Source organism: Panthera onca, chromosome X (genome assembly GCF_046562875.1).
Source record: "Panthera onca isolate mPanOnc1 chromosome X, mPanOnc1 haplotype 2, whole genome shotgun sequence".
Classification (NCBI taxonomy): domain Eukaryota; kingdom Metazoa; phylum Chordata; class Mammalia; order Carnivora; family Felidae; genus Panthera; species Panthera onca.
The window spans coordinates 75281423-75286959 of NC_138357.1; the positions used below are offsets into that span (position 1 = coordinate 75281423).

Sequence of the window (5537 nt, forward strand, 5' to 3'; positions counted from 1 at the left end):
AAACACAAAGGATCATAAGAGACTACTGAAACAATTATACACCAACAAATAAGAAAACATAGAAAAAATGGATGCCTACCAAGGCTGGATCATGAAGAAATAGATAATCTAAATAGATCAGCTACAAGTAATAAAATTGAATCAGTAATTTAAAAAATTTCCCCCCAAATTTCAGGACCAGATGGCTTCACAGGTTAATTATATCGAACACTTAAATGTATATTTATTTTCAGAGAGAGAGAGAAAAAGAGAGAGAGCGAGAATGCATGTGCAGGGGTGGGGCAGAGAGGGAGAGAGAGAATCCCAGGTAGGTAGGCCCTGCACTGTCAGCACAGAGCCCCACACAGAGCTCAATCTCATGAACCCTGAGATTATGACCTTAGCCAAAATCAAAAGTCAGATGCTTAACTGACTGATCCACCCAGGTGCCCCTCTATCAAACATTTAAAGAAGAGTTAGTTCCTATCCTTATCAGATTATTAAAGAAATTGAGGAGGAAGAATCACTTCCACTCTCATTTTATGAGGCCAGCATTTCCCTGATACAAAACCCAGTCAAGAACACTACAAAAAAAAGAAACTTACAGGCCAATATCCTTGATGAACATAAATACAAAAATCCTCAAAAAATATTAAAAAAGCAAATGTAACAGTACATTAAAAGGACTATGCACCATGATCAAGTGGGATTTGTTCTAGTGATGCAAATGGTTTAACATTCACAAATCAGTTAACATGATATGCCATATTAATAAAACAAAGGGTAAAAATTATGATTATCCCAATAGATACAAAAAAAGTAGTTTGTTTTTTTTGTTTGTCCAAGGCCCAAAAGAGAACCATGTATAATCAGAAAACTAATGTTGTTTAATGATGTTTGTGTTACAAACTATGAAAGCATCCATATACCCATCTTTCCAACCATTTATTGAACACCTACTACATGTTGCACATTTAGACCTGGAATATTTACCATATATTTTTTATTTCATTTTTCTGCTGAAACAAGTATTTTCTTTTTCAGTGATTAATTATTCAAATTTACCTACCACTTTCTTATCTTCAGTATGAAATTTTAGTGAAGTATAATGAGTTTTACTAAACTTGCCTTTAAATTTTCACTTGAAAATTTTCACTGAAAAGGATTCAAAAAGGTAACCTTCCAGCTCGATACAGTGAAATCTTGTTAATATTTGCTCTATTAATTTAAATGTGTCTCTTTTTTCCTGTGAACAAATGAAACAATAATTGGCAGTAAATTAGGTGAATACCACAAATCTGGGAGGACCCAATAGGCATATGGAGTATAAAACCAGGATGTACCAAAAAAGTCTCAGCAGTTTTAAGCAATAGCTAATTCTAACAAAATAAAATGTATTCAAGGCCTATGTAAAATATCTTACATGGGCCCAAAAATCTTTCAAAAAATGAGAGATGTTAACTAAAAGCAGCATATGTGAAACTGGTAGGGAGACAGATGGGACCAAGATTGTTCATCTACATTTTAAGAGAGATAACCAGTTGGAGTTTCTCGTGTTTTTTTTTTTAATTTTATTTTAGCCATTCTGATAGGTGTGAAGTGATATTTTAGTTTTGATTTGCCTTTCCCTGATGATGAGGGCTGTTGAGCATCCTTTCATATGTCCTTGGCCTTCTGTACATCTTCTTTGGAGAAATGTCTACTCATGTCTGCTGCCCATTTTTAATTGGATTATTTGTTTTTTGGGTGTTGAATTTTATAAATTCTTTATATATTTTGGATACTAACCCTTTATTACATATGCCATTTGCAAATGTTTTCCCCTATTCAGTATGTTGTTTTTAGTTTTGTTGATTATTTCCTTTATTGTGCATAAGTTTTTATTTTAATGTAGTTCCAGTAGTTTATTTTTTGCCTTTTTTCCTCTTGACATGTTTGAAAAAAAATCTCAGAGACATATCTAGACAGAAGTCGCTACGGTTGATGTCAAAGAAGTTACTGCTTGTGCTCTCTGCTAGGATTTTTGTGGTTTCAGGTCTCATATTAGGTTTTAAATCCATTTGAAGTTTATTTTTGTGTATAGTGTAGGAAAGTGGTCCAGTTTCATTCTTTTGTATGTTGCTCTCTAGTCTAACTTGCTCAAAATATAGGGTATACTTGGGAATAGTTGGTTACCAGCTACAAAATATCTTTTAGTGTCAGATTATTGGGTCTTTAAAAGACCAAAGAGTTTGAACTTTAATCTTAAAGTTGGTGAGAATTCTTTGACATTTTAAACTTTTTAAGCTTTCGAAAAAATAACATGCATATAATAAATATAACCAGTAAAAAGAAAATTTATGGCAAATATTTGACACCCAAGGCTGCCAGTTTGCTTTCCATACTTATTCAAAAATATATTTAATATCACCTCCTATTTAAAATATAAATGGTTGCATACTCTATACTCTGCTATGCACATTATTATTATTTTACTTACAGTGTCTTGAAAATTATTCCATATAATTACATATAAAATCATTTCTTTCATTTTCATGACCGCATGACATTTTACTGTTATAGATATATCGTACTTTATTTATTAATTTATTTTATTTTTTCTATTTTCAACAAATTTTATTGCATCTGAATTTCATATGGCACAAAAATACTACATGCTTAAACATGTTGTTCAAATAGAAATTTCTTTCAGTTCTTGGGGCCACCTTCCTTCAAAGGCAAATAAATAAACAAATAATATGTAGAGCATACATAGAAAATTTTCTTTCACAAAAATAAAAATATTTGTACTTTTTGTACTTAGTGTAGTTCAGCAATCCATTTTATGTTAACAAATTTAGTTAACTGTTAGGAGTTACATTACATATACAAAAGAACTCAATAGAAGGCAGATATTTTAACTCTTAAGAATATGTGTGATTTAATTTTTTCTTATATTTTTTAAGAAGATACTCCATTTGTGAATTCAAGTTTGGTTGGCCCTTTTTTAAGACTTTTTGCTACGTATTTTGAATACCTCAATTTTCTTCTTTTTATAGAGCCTTTGAGCTTCTTCTTTCTTGTTTTCTCAAGTTCTTGTTTCTTAGCAGCACACTCTGCTTGTGCTTGTTCATATTCTTCATGAAATTTTTGATTTGATGTTTTCTTTTTCTTTGGAATAGTAATGGAGTTTATTCTTATGCTACCTTGTTCTGCTGCTTAACATTACAATGTTCTTCATACAAAGCTTGGTCAATGCCATATATATATATATATATATATATATATATATTTTTTTTTTTTTTTTTTTTTTTTTGGCAAAGTTTGATCAGCTTGTTCTTTTGACAGAGGCTGTTCAACTTTTCTAGTTTGCTTCCTGAGTCTTTTCTCTTCAGCTAAATAAAGATGTTTCAGATGACCAGGGTATTGATCTGTGGATTGGGATTCCTGTGAGGTTTGAGCCTTCTTTTCCCTCCATAGCAATTTCTTGAAATTTTGCTGAATCTTCAGTTTTATTCACAATGCAAAGCCTTGTCCCTCATGAACTCTTCTCATGATGGCTTGCAGATGATTAGATTGCCCTGTCCTCTTCTTTACATTCTTATTCCTGAATCTTAGAGAAAATCCTTTGCTACGTGTCCAAACATTCCCTGGTGGCCACCCTACTGCTGGCCTCACTGATGCCATGGTGCACCAGCCAAGTCATACTTTATTATTAATAATTTAATCAGTAGTAGGGTGCCCTTGAAGAGTTTAGAATATGGATGGGTCTGTGTTTCAAAAAGGATTTGAGCATTGAGAGCTTGGAACAGGGAAGTCAATTGAGTGGATCAGTGAGAGAACATATGTGAAAGCATTTTTCAGCTGTAATGTGTTATATAAATCTGAGTTATTGTGTCAGAGCTAATGAGAGCCTTGATCTTAGGATTTCTGACTCCAAGTCCTGGCCCTTCTTTCCATGTCATGTTATTTTGGCAACAACATCTATGTAGCTTTGCCATTTGTACTTGTGTTAACAAGACTCTTAAAGTACTTCACCATTTTCTGAGGACTTGATATTAAGGACGTTTTGCTCTTTCCAACAACACCCTAGTGAGGGCAGGGCTCAGCCCTGATTTATAACTGCTGAAGTGACAGTTAAATTTGGAAAGCAAAACCAGTTCATTGAGTAAGAAAAAAAGTATAAAGCTGAGAAACAGTCCCTCATGGGGCCTAGCAGGAGGAAGTGAAAATCAGTAAAGGTAATAGTTAGAAAAGTAATAGTCCAAGAGGTAACAGTAAACAAACACACAGACACATAGACACACACACACACACACACACACACACACACATACACACACACAAATGTGTTAGAGAATCATGGCACGTAATTCATCTTTTGTGCATAGCACCTTATAGTTTACAAAGTGCTTTCCATTTTAACCTCAAATTCAGCTTCAGAAAACCAGATAACGTTTTCTTACCCTTTTTTCTCAAAATGTAATAGGGAAAGTGAATATGGGAATGAGCTAGGGAATTATTTATAATGCCTCTGTCATGTTATAGCCTCTAAATTAGTGCATTATAAGCATGAGTTCTTTGAATTATCCTTGTGAGATAGATACCATACCCTTGTTTTATAGAGAAGGAGACTGAAACTCAGTGTGTTAAGTGACCTGCTTAGTGTCACACAGTTGAAACATGGCAGAACTGGGAGTCTGACTTCTGTCTCTCTGACTCTAGAGCTCCATTCATTCCATGTACCATATCTGAAGCACTGAAAAGGGAAATCATAGAAAGTGAAAACATATTTAGATTGCTCACAGAAGTCCAAACTCAGTCTTGAAGAGAAAAAATAAGATGCCAAAGCCCCACACATAAAAGAGAGTTTCAGAAGTCTCACATAGACCACAGATTAAATTTGACTTTGAACTTTGATATTTTGGAAAGCTGGAGTCTATTACATTGCTTGGTAGGTAAATAGTATGACTCAAGGGGATGGGCAATTTCAGCCATACGATCTGAGAAGAGAAACACAAAGAGGATTCTACTAGATAATATGGAGGTTGGGGCTGTGATTTCTTCAACTTTATGGTCTTCAAAGTTTACAGTGAATTGTCTGCTACATAGTAAGTACTCAATATAAATCGATTAAATTTGTCAAATATTTGGGTTCAGCTGGAAGGTAGAAGAAGAATAATTTGAGTACTCTTTTTTCCCAGCGTCCCCTTTTCATTGATTTTGTAGGGAGTCAGTCTTTCTCAATATTGTCTCTATTCATATAATCTCTGTAATGTTCCCACTAAATTAATTAGACATCTGTGCCTAAGTACTTTGCAGCTTGTACTACACTGGCTGTAGAAAAATTGTATAGTTAGCTTTTCTACTCTTAATGAAGAGTCCAGTACCACAGAAAATTCAGCCAGCTAGAATGAAACTTCCAAACGAGCCCCAAGTGCCTTGGAGATATTCTAGGCACAAACCTTATTCCAAATTCAAACTTCATTCGTTTCTCTTCTAGAAAGGGAGGCAAATTTATGCAGGAATGAGCTTGATTGCTTGTGCCCAGGATATGCAAATATTTTAAGTAGGGGAAG

General features: G+C 33.8%; 1 pseudogene; it reads right to left on the reverse strand.

Moving 5' to 3' along the window:
• Nucleotides 1-2882: 2882 nt before the first annotated feature.
• Nucleotides 2883-3645, reverse strand: LOC145713779 (thyroid transcription factor 1-associated protein 26 pseudogene; annotated as a pseudogene).
• Nucleotides 3646-5537: the final 1892 nt, after the last annotated feature.